The following is a 13,492-nucleotide window of genomic DNA, read 5'->3' as shown; positions in this document are numbered from 1 at the left end:
CACAGAGAGAGAGAGAGAGGGGGGGTGACACAGAGAGAGAGAGAGAGAGGGGGTGACACAGAGAGAGAGAGAGAGAGGGTGACACACAGAGAGAGAGAGGGTGACACAGAGAGAGAGAGAGAGGGTGACACACAGAGAGAGAGAGGGTGACAGAGAGAGAGAGAGAGGGTGACACAGAGAGAGAGAGAGGGTGACACAGAGAGAGAGAGAGAGAGGGTGACACAGAGAGAGAGAGAGGGTGACACAGAGAGAGAGAGAGGATGACACAGAGAGAGAGAGAGAGGGTGACACAGAGATAGAGAGGGTGACAGAGAGAGAGAGAGGGTGACACAGAGAGAGAGAGAGAGGGTGACACAGAGAGAGAGAGAGAGAGGGTGACACAGAGAGAGAGAGAGGGTGACACAGAGAGAGAGAGAGGGTGACACAGAGAGAGAGAGAGAGAGTGACACAGAGAGAGAGAGAGGGTGACACAGAGAGAGAGAGAGGGTGACACACAGAGAGAGAGAGGATGACACAGAGAGAGAGAGAGGATGACACAGAGATAGAGAGGGTGACAGAGAGAGAGAGAGGGTGACGGTGACAGAGAGAGAGAGAGAGAAGGTGACAGAGGGTGAGAGAGACAGAGGGTGAGAGAGACAGAGGGTGAGAGAGACAGAGACAGAGAGAGAGAGGGACAGAAAGGGAGAGGGACAGAGAGGGAGAGGGACAGAGAGGGAGAGGGTGAGAGGGTGAGAGGGTGAGGGTGAGAGGGTGAGGGGGAGGGGGAGGGAGAGGGGGAGACAGACACGGGTACACACACTGGTACACACACACACACACTGGTACACACACACACACACACACACACACACACACTGGTACACACACACACACTGGTACACACACACACACTGGTACACACACACACACTGGTACACACACACTGGTACACACACACACACACACACACACACACACACACACACACACACACACACACACACACACACACACACACACACACACACACACACACACACACACACACACACACACACACACACACACACACACACGTACACACACACACACACACTGGTACACACACACACACTGGTACACACACACACACTGGTACACACACACACACACACTGGTACACACACACTGGTACACTGGTACATACACACACACACACACACACTGGTACACACACACACTGGTACACACACACACTGGTACACACACACACACACTGGTACACACACACACACACACACACACTGGTACACACACACACACACACACTGGTACACACACACACACTGGTACACACACACACACTGGTACACACACACACACTGGTACACACACACACACACACACACACTGGTACACACACTGGTACACACACACACACACACACTGGTACACACACACACACACTGGTACATACACACACACACACACACACACACACACACACACACACACACACACACACACACACACACACACACACACACACACACACACACACACACACACACACACACACACACACACACACACACACACACACACGTACACTGGTACACACACACACAGACACTGGTACACACACACACACAGACACTGGTACACACACACACACACACACAGACTGGAGTACAGAGGCAGCCACGAGCAGGTGGCTCTCCGCCTCCCCCTGCACCCACCCCCGCGCCCATCTCCCGCACCTAGGGGGGGGGGAGGGGGATAGGAGCGCCGGGACACAAAGGTAAACTGCCGCCGCCCCCCCTCCCCCGGAGGGCAGCCACGGGCTCCCGGGGCAGAATGGGGGAACACCGCGCAGCCACCACTGATAGCCCCCGCGCCCATCTCCCGAACCAAGGGGACAGGGGGGGGGGGAGGGAGCACCAGGACAGGAGACAAAGGATAAAAAACCCACCTCCTATCCCCCCGGGCGGGCAGAGGGGGGGGAGACACCGCGCAGAAGAGCCAGGAGCCGCGGGCAGACACACACCACATGTGCTCTGCCGCAGGAAGCGGAAGCCCCGCCCCCAGGCACCCTTCCTTCCATCCATTCCACATGCCGGTCCTTGGTGAAGGATGATGCCGGGGGGCGGGGCTTAATGCCGGGACGCTGGGGATTGGCCAACAAGGTAGGAAACTGCCGGGGGGGGGGGGTTGGCATTAAAAAAAAAAAAATACTTACCAGCCGGGCTGCTGCAGTCTCCTCCTCCGCGCCGCCGCAGACTCGCGCACAGCGCACAGCGCACAGCGCACCGCAGCTTACTCGCGCACCGCCGGGGACAAAAAAAATAAAAATGGGGACACATTGAGGAAAATCCGGGACATTTCCGGTACACACAGAAAATCGGTACAGCTCCCGAAAAACCGGGACTGTACCGGCAAAAGGGGGACGGGTGGTCACCCTAAGTAGAGGCCCTTTGGATGCTACTCAACAACACAAGTAGCTCCATAATTGTCAAAGGGAGTGTATGCATAATTACTTTTGAAATTCACCATGGACAGTTAAGTGGATCATAGTTTGCTACTGCTCTGCTATTAATGATTGTTTAATAGAGTTCTTGAAGCTGTATTGATCCTGAGAAGTATAGTTTTCTTCTGGATTTAAACAGACCGACATGGAAGCTATTCATAGATATACTTAGATGTACTATTCATAAACTCTTCAATGTTACTGTATTTCTGTTTGAAGAAAGGGAGATAAACAAAGGACATTGTACTGTATGTTATCGTCAGCTACTCAATATTCCAAGTAATTGGTTAATTTTTTATGCCAAGCTCAAATATAGTTGACAGAAATACTCTGTCATTCATTACTTTTTCTTCATTATCAATATTTGTACTTAATCTTGACTATTTCAAACAGAAATAATTAATAAAACAGAATGTCATTAGGCAATGTTATGGGTTCCTCTGGTAGTGAGTGTGTTAATGTACAGTAGCATTTTTAATATTATATTTAAATGTAGTGATGGGGATGTTATAAAATAAATATTTATATATATATTTTTTTTTACTCTAATTTTGCTTACTTTTTTATTTATATACCCAAAACATAAAGAAAGAGGCTATTATGATCTAGGGACTTACTACACTACAACGTTCAACTTTGTCACCAATTTCCTGCATATATAAATACATATAAATGTTAGCACAGGCTGCAGAACCATAGTATACATAGAGAGACCCAAAAGTATAAGAGAACTAAGCTTTATACTAATGTAGCGCACTTTCCCCCACCCCCTGGGAGATGAGGGGCTACATGTGTGTGGGTCCGGTGCGATACCTGTGGCTCACAGGAAGCCTGAGCCTCCGCTGCTGGGAACCTGGGGTGTGCCTGAGTCGATGATCGCTAGCGCCTCCACCTGTACAGGATTCTACTATGTGGAATGACCCCGTACAGGAACCCCATGCAATAAAACACACGTGGGTAAGTATAACACTTTAACTGTTTAAAACCAGAGACAGAACATGAATCACAGCGCTCAGTGCTACATCCATTAACACAGATACACAGTACAGTGCCTATATATATATGCTAAACCTGCTAAATGTCATGCCTTGAAGTTGGCTACCAGGCTTATAACGCTTTGGCCAAAGGGTTAAACTAAATGACTCTTTTTCAAGAGAATGTATAGGTATTGCACTGTGTATTTTTGTCACATTGGAAGTAGCTTTGGGCATCTTTGTTTGTTTTTTGTTGTTCATTGCTGATCCATGTTTGTGTCTTGGCTACCAGTATGTAATTAAGTCTAAATAATTCATAACCTAACATCAGCAGCCTGGGAAGGTGAAAAAATGAGTGTTATTTTTTGTGCAATGTCACAGCCAATTGGATTTCAGTGAAAACATATGGATGAGTAATTTTTATAATATATTGGTCATTAACAAATAAATGAATTGACAACTGTTATTAATGTCCTTTGGTTGGAGTTTCAAGGGGTTTGTGTTAATGAGGTGTGAAAAGCTAACGTGTATGCTACTTTATATGTTATATCTATTTATTTATATTTTAGAAATATCAGTACAAGGAAGTAGATTATTTTACAAGCAAAAAATTATAATGTAAGATGGTAAGTCTTAATGATAATCATTGCTTCATTGCAATTTATTTCTTCCAATGTAATATTCTGCATCTTCATACTGTACTTTGTACAGACATACCCCGGTTTAAGGACACTCACTTTAAGTACACTCGCGAGTAAGTACATCTCGCTCAATAGGCAAACGGCAGCTCGCGCATGCGCCTGTCATCACGTCCTGAACAGCAATACCGGCTCCCTACCTGTACCGAAGCTGTGCGCAAGCGGGGAGACTATAGAGCCTGTTACACATGCATTATTTACATCAGTTATGCATGTACTGTATATGACGATTGCAGTACCGTACATGCATCAATAAGTGGAAAAAAGGTAGTGCTTCACTTTAAGTACATTTTCGCTTTACATACATGCTCCGGTCCCATTGCGTATGTTAATGCGGGGTATGCCTGTATATTCAATTCTTTATTAAATAACTGGTTGGAGAAGGAGTTGCTCAGTGAGTAAAAGACACTGACTGGCACTGAGTTTGTAGCAGGGGAACCTGGTTCCTTGTGACCTTGGGCAAGTCACTTTATCTCCCTGTTCCTCGGGCACCAAAAAAAAGAATGTAAACTTCACTCGGCAGGGACCTGTGCCTGCAGAATGTCACTGTAAAGCGCTATGTAAAACTAGCAGCGCTATACAAGAACAGGCTAAAAAAAAACTGATTGGAAACAAATTCATATTCATTTGGACCAAATCATCTGGGTAGAGAAAGCTTTTATTGTGATTATGAATGTACACAAAACTTCAATACAATTTTCTCATCTTTAAAACTAAAATGTAGAGTGCATCTTTGCTATATATGGGTTGTACTAAGAATTGCATTGGTACAAAAATCTGTTCACGTTAGTATAGCCTGGGTTCCCTCTAGTCCCCTGTTTGTCCCCTACATCTTACTGCAGATGCGACTGGCAGTGGAGGTTGGGGGGAGCGTGGGGAGAGGTGCCAGTAGCTGCGGGGAGTAGTTGCAGGCATCACGGGTTGATAGTCAAGGCGACCGGGTTGCCGAAGGTCCCCAGGGGCTCCCTTCACAGGGCGCTGCCATTTTATGTCTGATCATTTGCAGTGTGGGCGCGACAGTGGCGGCAATTACCAAGGAGCCTCCACAGGGGAACTAAAGTTCCCAGCAGCATAAGGGGCTGCAGTCACATGGCGCAAATCCAGCCAATATGACCCCTGCAGCAGGGAGTAGATACATTTGGCATGTCTGCACCATGCCAGTCGGAGCTGGAACAAGAACAGGGTAGGTTGTGTATGTGCAGGTGTTTGTGGCACCTGCACTAGGCCAGAGACCCCCCCCCCCCCTGTTAGGCCCCAGCTAGGCCTCGACTCCCCTCAGCTTGTGGTTGCTGCAGGGACAGGTCCATAAAATAGGGACACTGCCCCTGTAGTACCAGAGTATAGGGACATAGTCAGGACACAGCTTTATCTTGGAATGTGATCTGGGACCAGTTCACCTATCTGCAAACACAGAGACATTCTCCATGGTGGTACCATCCACGCGGGACCCACCCAACGTAGAGGCGGAGGCTATGCATGTATCATCATCATCGGATTAAAGGAGCCCAGTAAAGTATCAGTGTTACCAGTTGTGGGACCACCCGGCAGGTACTGCATCATACCAACAAGTGCACCAACTTACACACTTTAGTCTGCAGCACTGTACCACACGTTTGGGAGGGATTCTTTACTTGTTGACACCAGGGTGGTTGGGTGCCCGAGGGCCACTCAGATAGTGAGTGCCCTCGGGCCAAATCGAATTGTAGAGGGTGTCAAGTTTGCTAAGGTGGGTTTGAGGTGCCGAGCCATATACTATGTCTCAATAGTCAATAATTGGCATTAGCATCTGCTGTGCGATACGCTTTCTGACCAGGAGACTTAGGGAGGATTTGTTCCTGTAAAGTACCCCTAGTTTGGCATAGGTCTTGGTTGTCAGGGTATCAATGTGCATCCCGAATGTTAAGTGGGAGTCGAACCATAAGCCCAGGTATTTAAAACTAGTGACAGGTGTTAGGGTGGTGTTAGCGTTGGTTCTAATCAGGAGTTGAGTCACTGGAAGCTTTACAAATTTAGTCTTGGTCCCAAATACCATTGTTACAGTCTTGTCAGTGTTTAAAAACAGTTTGTTTTGGGAAATCCAGTTTTCAAGTCTCAAAAAGTCAGACTGAAGTATGTGTTGAAGGTCAGAGAGGCTATGGTTGTGTGCATATAGGATTGTGTCATCTGCATACATGTGTATTGAGGCTTCCTTACAAGCTGTGGGAAGATCATTAATGAACACTGAGAAGGGTAGGGGCCCCAGAACAGAGCCTTGTGGGACACCACAGGTGATATCCAGGGGGTTGGAGTTAGAGCCTGAGATGGACACATGTTGGGATCTTCCTGATAGGTAGGACTGAAACCAGTTTAAAGCATGCTTCCCTTTTCCAGAGCTCTGGAGTTTGTTAAGCAGGATAGCATGATCAACTGTGTCAAAAGCCTTTGCAAAATCTAGGAATACTGCACCAGTGAGTTAATGTTAATGGCGCAATCGCACATAGTTGGCCAGTTGAATTTCGTAGGGGTCTTTGAATTTGTTTTCACTCCAGTGTTTTCTTTAGCCTTATCTCACCCTGTCCTTATTGGAGAACCAATAAAGTTAAGGGGAGGTGTGGAGAAAGGACACTGGTTTCGCAATCAATTGCTGAACACGCAAAGACATCACACAAAAGGGAGTAACCGGAGGAAATCAAAACCCTGTCCCATTTAAAAATACTTATGGATGTCATATTTGGATAAGAAAGGTGTCATTCATCGAGATAAGCTCTCTTAAACACGCTCTTTGAAAAAGAACCATGAGAGAAAAGCAAAAAAAATGTTCGGCCCACTAACAAGACCTATTGAAGACTAATCCACCGGACAGATGATGCTCTTGCATCCACAGTAATTTTTGTAACTACTGTTGCCCATACTCAATGTTTTTTAAATCGATGTTCAGTTTTTTGTAGATATTTCTCCTTTCATGATATTCTTCTTTTTTTCTAGCTGTTTCCTCTTCTCTCTTCACCATTGATTGAAGACGATGAGGCAGGACACAGTATTTTATATGACTGATGAGCCCTGCCACAGAGCACATGGTTGCCATCCACATTCTTTAACAACCATTCAGATTGGTTGTAAAAGTCACATCGTACATGTGATATGTGATGGGGTAGAACAGTTGTATAAAACACCATGCATCACTTGTGAAAAAGAAAAAATGTAAACAAGCGCTAAAGACTAAAACACCAGTGTGACAAGTACAAAATATATATGTATAAAGGCTGCCTAGTAATACTGTCAGTACTAACAGAAAAAGTGAAAACAAAGAAAAACCTGGCGCCAAAAATTCATTGGATAATCCTGTACTCCTCAGGGGATCAGCACACTTGCTTGACAGGCCATGTAGGGGAAAAAACACAAACAGACACAGATCATAGTGCAACACTGTAGGGTTAAAACAGGTCTACACTAATACACACACTGCACATATAACATAGAGACTCCTAGTGACTATAAAAACTATTTATTAAATAAAAAGAACTATGCCATAAAATGGTATGGACAAATGAGAACACTGCTGGTCATCCAGATGGGAAAAATCAGGGCCCTACTTACAAGCAGCAAGGCAAATACAGGCAATGCAACAAAGAGTCCTCCGGGTGCTGCTGATGTCTTTGCAGAGATGTGATTCCTGCTGCACTGCGACTCTCGTGCTGACTCTCCCTCCAGGGGTTAACAGGAACAGTGGCAGTGTCGGAGGCCCGCTCGTGGGGCTCACAGCTCTACTCCACATGAGGCTGCTCTCCTCACTTCCTCCTCCAGTTACACAGACTGTCTCAGAGAGTGCCCGTGCCCTTAAAGGGACAGTACAAGCGTCCTGTATGCCAAGAACTAACGGCTGCAATGGGGCTCAAATGTGACCAAGACTCCCAAAAAGTCCAATACCAAGCTCAAAGTCACAGACAATAAAATAGCATGAAAACTTCATGTGACATTTGTGTCTACAATAGGAGTTTGCTAGTGCAAGTAACTGCCATAAAGACTCATTTATGCTATAATGTTTTCAATTGCGCCTAGTGGACAATTCTGAATGTTGCTACTACAGAATGTCAAACTTTGGTTCTATTAAATACTGTATGCTGTGAAGCCTTCTTATCATTCTATTTGAATGGAGCTTAAATCTTCATCAGCAATAGAAAGATGGATTCACAGCATATTCAATAGGGGCTGATGTGCTATTTAAACATAATTTACTGTATGTTTTGGGAAATATTTGTTACTGGAATGTTTGAGATGCAGCCAGACTTACTGGCCCCACAGCTGTGGGATGAAGAACAAAACCCACGATTCTGGGGACTGTAAAACACTTTGCTGCTTGCGGGTGATCAGTTCTGCCAAATTGGACCCCTAATAGAGAAATGCTAGCTGCTGATTGAAGCCGTAGGATCTGGATAGCGAGTTCCCCGGCACTAAGAATGCTGAGCCTGGCTACATCTGTCATTTATTTTCTTTTTTGTTTCTTATCAATTTAACTAATTGATTGTGTTACATTTATCTAGATATGTTGTAGGTTGTGATGCCCTTTAGCAGACCAATATAAGAGTGCTTCATAACTGAAATTAAAGTTCACAGAGCTTTTTCAAAACCTAATAGGATTATTGTTCCAGTTTTTAGAGCTATAAGGTTTTTAAAGACTTAGGAGGCTATGAACTAAGCTCCGATAAGTGGTTTAAAGAGCGCAAAGTGGCTTTTTAAAGCCGATACAGGCTGCTGCGTGATTCACTAAGCAGTGATAACAGCGCTTTATCGGCCTTAAAAGGCATTTTTTCTGGCATGCGCGATAAACCCGCCCGATCAGTCAAAAAAAAGCAAACATGCCAATTTCTGCCAGTCCGCGGGAATCTCTAAACAGCGCTGTCAATCGTGCTTTAAAAACGCGCTGGAAAAACGCACCAGATCAAGGCAGGCGCAAAAGGAGCTGGACTTAGAAATGTTTTCTTTGTTTACCTTTTTGCAGGCACACCATCCATACAACAGGCCGGTGTGTGTCCCCAGCTGACCCCATGGGGGTCCCCGGGTGATCCCCATGGGGGTCCGGGGTCCCCGCGGGTGTCCAGGGGCCTGCAGTACCAATTGTGTTCCCCCCCAAAAGAAATACTTTTAAATAATTACACCCTCCTCCCCCCTACGACATACAGTACAATAATGGGCAAAATTACTATTATCCAGATATATAATAGTGCATATGACAATTTTAAATACAACAATAATCAGAATAAATAAAGTAAAGAAATCTTGCACTCACCCCTGCCAGGCTGCCACGGTGAAGGCCATCCTCATCCTCATCCCGTTCATGCCCTCCGCTGCTACAAACACTACATACTGTAAGAATAAAAAAATACAATCTAATGTCCCCTAATCCCTTAATCACCTTAGTGGTTAATAACCGCTATCGTACTTAAGGGGTTAACCCACCCTCCCCCGCTACCCACAATAAAAACAATACACACAACGGGGGGCCTCCACGGGTTTCTGGAGGTCACAGTGTGTTGTCGTGAATGTTTCTGTGTCCCCCGGGGTACATGAAGATCATTCACATTAATTTAATCAAAGGAGCACCCGTTATTGAATCCTGATTAAGTACAATTGCATGACATCGATCTTCATAACTTCTAGTCTAACCGCAAACGTTAGGAGGGGGTTAATATAAAGGGCAATATTCCTGTGATTATAAAACAACCTGACAATAATCAAGGCTTCTGCCACAACTCTCTAGAAATAAAAAAAATATTCTTGTGATTTAACACCTTCATGACTGAACATGTTGCATCCAAATGTCATGATTGTGTGATTTTTTAACAACAATTAGTAATATTGGATAGGCATCATTGCTTTCACTGTGTATTAATGAATGTTTTTTTTTATGATTACATAATTTTATTTTATGTGTGCAACACATCTCATTCAAACTATAATGACTGCTTGGATTAATACAATACATGTTATAGATACTATACAACACATGTGGTCTCGTTAACACTAAAGTGGTTGATTTGTCTGCCTATTTAAAGGATACATTGAAACACTTACCTTGGAGGGTGAAATGGAGGTCATAGGCAATTATGCTGCGATGGAGTTCATTTTGAGGAGGAGGAGAGATATTCTTTTGCAAAGGAGGGAGAGGAGGGAGAGACAAGAGAGGCAATTACAAGTAAGGCATACATTGGCACCAAGTAACTTCAGAACAAGTTGCTCCATAGAGGGGTTAAGTGAGGCCGAGGTGATCAGCCGCTATCGCTTGAGCTCAGCAGCTATCTTGGAACTCTATGAAAAGTTAAGAGAAGATTTAGAGCCAACAACAGACAGGAGTCATGTAGTGCCTGGCCTTGTTAAATTGCTGAGCTCGTTACATTTTCTTGCTTCTGCATCTTTTCAGACAACTGTGGGCATAGTAGGCGGGGTCTCACAGACAACATTCTTGTGGGTCCTTAGCCAGTTTCTATGTGCACTGTCTAGACGTACTAGGAATTATATACATTTTTCTAGTTAGCAGACAGAGTGGCAGGCACTGAAGACTGCACTTTATAATGTAGCAGGGCTACCTAATGTGATGGGTGCTATAGATTGCACACATTGCGTTTACCCCACTACGTGCAATTAAGAGGTGTTTTCGTATCAGGAAACATTACCACTCGCTGAATGTGCAAGTTGTATGTGACACAAACATGAAAAATCTGAGTGTGGTAGCCCTATTCCCAGGTGCCTGCCACAATTCCCATATCCTTCAGAACTCTTCAGTCTTCCGTGCATTTGGAGGGGAATTGGAGGATGGTTGGCTATTGGGTCAGTCAATGTAATACAAGCTGCACTTATATGTAAAGTTCATGTACAGGTTAATGTTTAATTCTGTTTTGATAATATATAATGTCACAAAGAATCAACTTTAAATTTTCATAAATGTTTAATCACACAAGAATAGTGAACTAGTGGCCAAAACAGTAATTGCTTACATATTGCAGTATTCATACTATAGCCATCAGAGGTGTCATGTTTAGAATGTTCAAGAGATGTCCTCGTGACACAATGTCAAAGCTAAAAAAATATTAATATTGTATTTAATGTCATGTGTGGAACATTCTTCAATCACTTTCAGGTACTATGACAAGTCAATTGGCAATGTTTTGAATATTTATTACGTATTATATCCACATTTGTGTTTTAACTGTCTTATAAGCGACTCGGGAGATGGAAGCCGCTCCTGGCTCCTGATCCCACTGGGTAATACTCAAACCCCTGCAGAGGAATGTTATAATGCGGCCCACGTCTCCACCCGCTCGGTGATTGAGAGGACATTTGGACTGTTGAAAAGTTGATTCAGATTTCTTGACAGATCTGGAGGTGCCCTACAGTATTCGCCATATAAAGTTGCTGACATAGTGATTTCTTGTTGCATTCTGCACAACATTGCACTACGTCACAATCTTGAAGGCATCATTTGGGAGGATCTAGAGAAGGATCCTCCCGTGCCTCCTGCAAGGGTTAGGGACCATACAGCCTGTGGGGTGGAGACCCACTGGACTGTAATCGTAAATTATTTCACATCTAAGATTTTCATTTGCATATAAGATAATCTATACTCATCTCGTGATGTGTGTCACATTTCATTTTGTTTATCTAATCATAGGATCCTGCTCTCTGAATTGGAATGCACATTTTCGAATGAATTAACACTCAACTCAAGTTCACGTGAGAACGGTATGTGAGTGTTTAACACATTTGTCCTTCTCTAAATCATGTTTCCCCCTTCAATGTGTGCATCATATAATGCAGAATTATAACAAAACTACTAACTAAAAATAACATACACCCAGCGCTAGTCTAAACCTAATCCCTGTGAAGATATAATAGGATGAATATCCAAAGATTTCCTATAATGAAGGAATAGCTGCCAAGGGGACTCACATAAAAAAGATCTCTCTTGAACCCTGATACAAATGTTGAATGAAAGGATAAAGCAATACCCAGTGCATGTAATGGTATGATATAAATACCAGTCCTTAATTGTCCGTAACCAATGTCCACGGTAGAAGCTAGAATCAAGTACTGGGCTGGTCCTTCAGTTCAGTCAACAGGATAAGTATTCATCCTCCTTGATTTTCCTCCTAGTATGAAATGTAACCAACAAAAGAAATAACTCAAAACTCAACACTCAACCTATTACAATGAAAAAGTATGCACTAGGGTAAATGGGTAATGAACATACATAACACCACAAGTTAACTCAAGGTTAACATGAAGAAACCCATTGTCAGGGTCTCCTAGACCTCCTGCCTAGCCATAGTTCTTCTTTGTCCACAGGGTGTGCTGCTGTCTTCTGTTTCCTCTGGGTTCCTCTGTCTGCCTGTCTGTCTTCTTGTTGCTCCTGTCTCTGCCTTTTATAGCTTCTGCTTCCTGGTTTGTTCAATTGCCTTTGCTTCAAGTCAGACTCCTATCACATGCCTCTGTCTTTGATCCTGATCTGTTTATGTACCTGTACCTGTATTATAGTCTGTTCACAGTAAAGGCCCTTGCTAGTAATCTGGCTTGTCCCTGTTTGTTCCTTGCTCCCCGGTCTCAGTCCCTGCTCCCCGGTCTCAGTCCCTGCTCCCCGGTCTCAGTCCCTGCTCCCCGTTCTCGGACCTGTCCTGCCCCGCCTGTCCTGTTCCAGTCTCCTCGTGGCCGACCTCTGCTTGTTACCTGACTTTGCTACCTGCCGCCTGCCTCGGACCCCTGCTTGTTACCTGATTTCGCTACCTGCCGCCTGCCTCGGACCCCTGCTTGTGACCCCTACTTCGCTTCCTGCTATTCCGGCCACCGAGATCCTACCCGCCACAGGAGTCTCCCATGACAGAAAGCAAAGGCCACTTCTGGATCTCGCTGGAACAGATTCTTCTTCTGCCTGCACCCTTTCCTGCCTGCTGCAGCAGACCACATCCGCATGGTTGAAGATAAGTACTTACGTTTCTTTTTTGGAAATCCCAGTTGGGAAGGTTTTTTTTTTGCTGCTTAGTGTTCTGCAAGAATTATTGCGTTCATAATGAAAAAACATTTTTGCTGAGACTAGAACTGTTGCTGCAGAGACTAGTGCACCTTTCTTTGAGATTTTTCTTTTGTGCTGTGCCTGGGTTAACCCTTGCAGTACCTGTTGCCACCTTTTAGACTCTGACTTTTCATTCCCTGGATAAGGCTTGTCTCTGCATCACTGGTTGGACCACTGCTGTTCACAGGGTTCCCATTTCAAAAGACAAGAGTGCTTCTATTATTTTGTTACTGCATACTGTGATTTTTCCTGCAATCTGTAGTTTTTCATATGATTGGTTCTAAGGTTTCAGGTT

This window comes from Ascaphus truei, chromosome 4 (genome assembly GCF_040206685.1).
Source record: "Ascaphus truei isolate aAscTru1 chromosome 4, aAscTru1.hap1, whole genome shotgun sequence".
Lineage (NCBI taxonomy): Eukaryota > Metazoa > Chordata > Amphibia > Anura > Ascaphidae > Ascaphus > Ascaphus truei.
Note: the sequence above shows the minus strand (reverse complement) of the source record.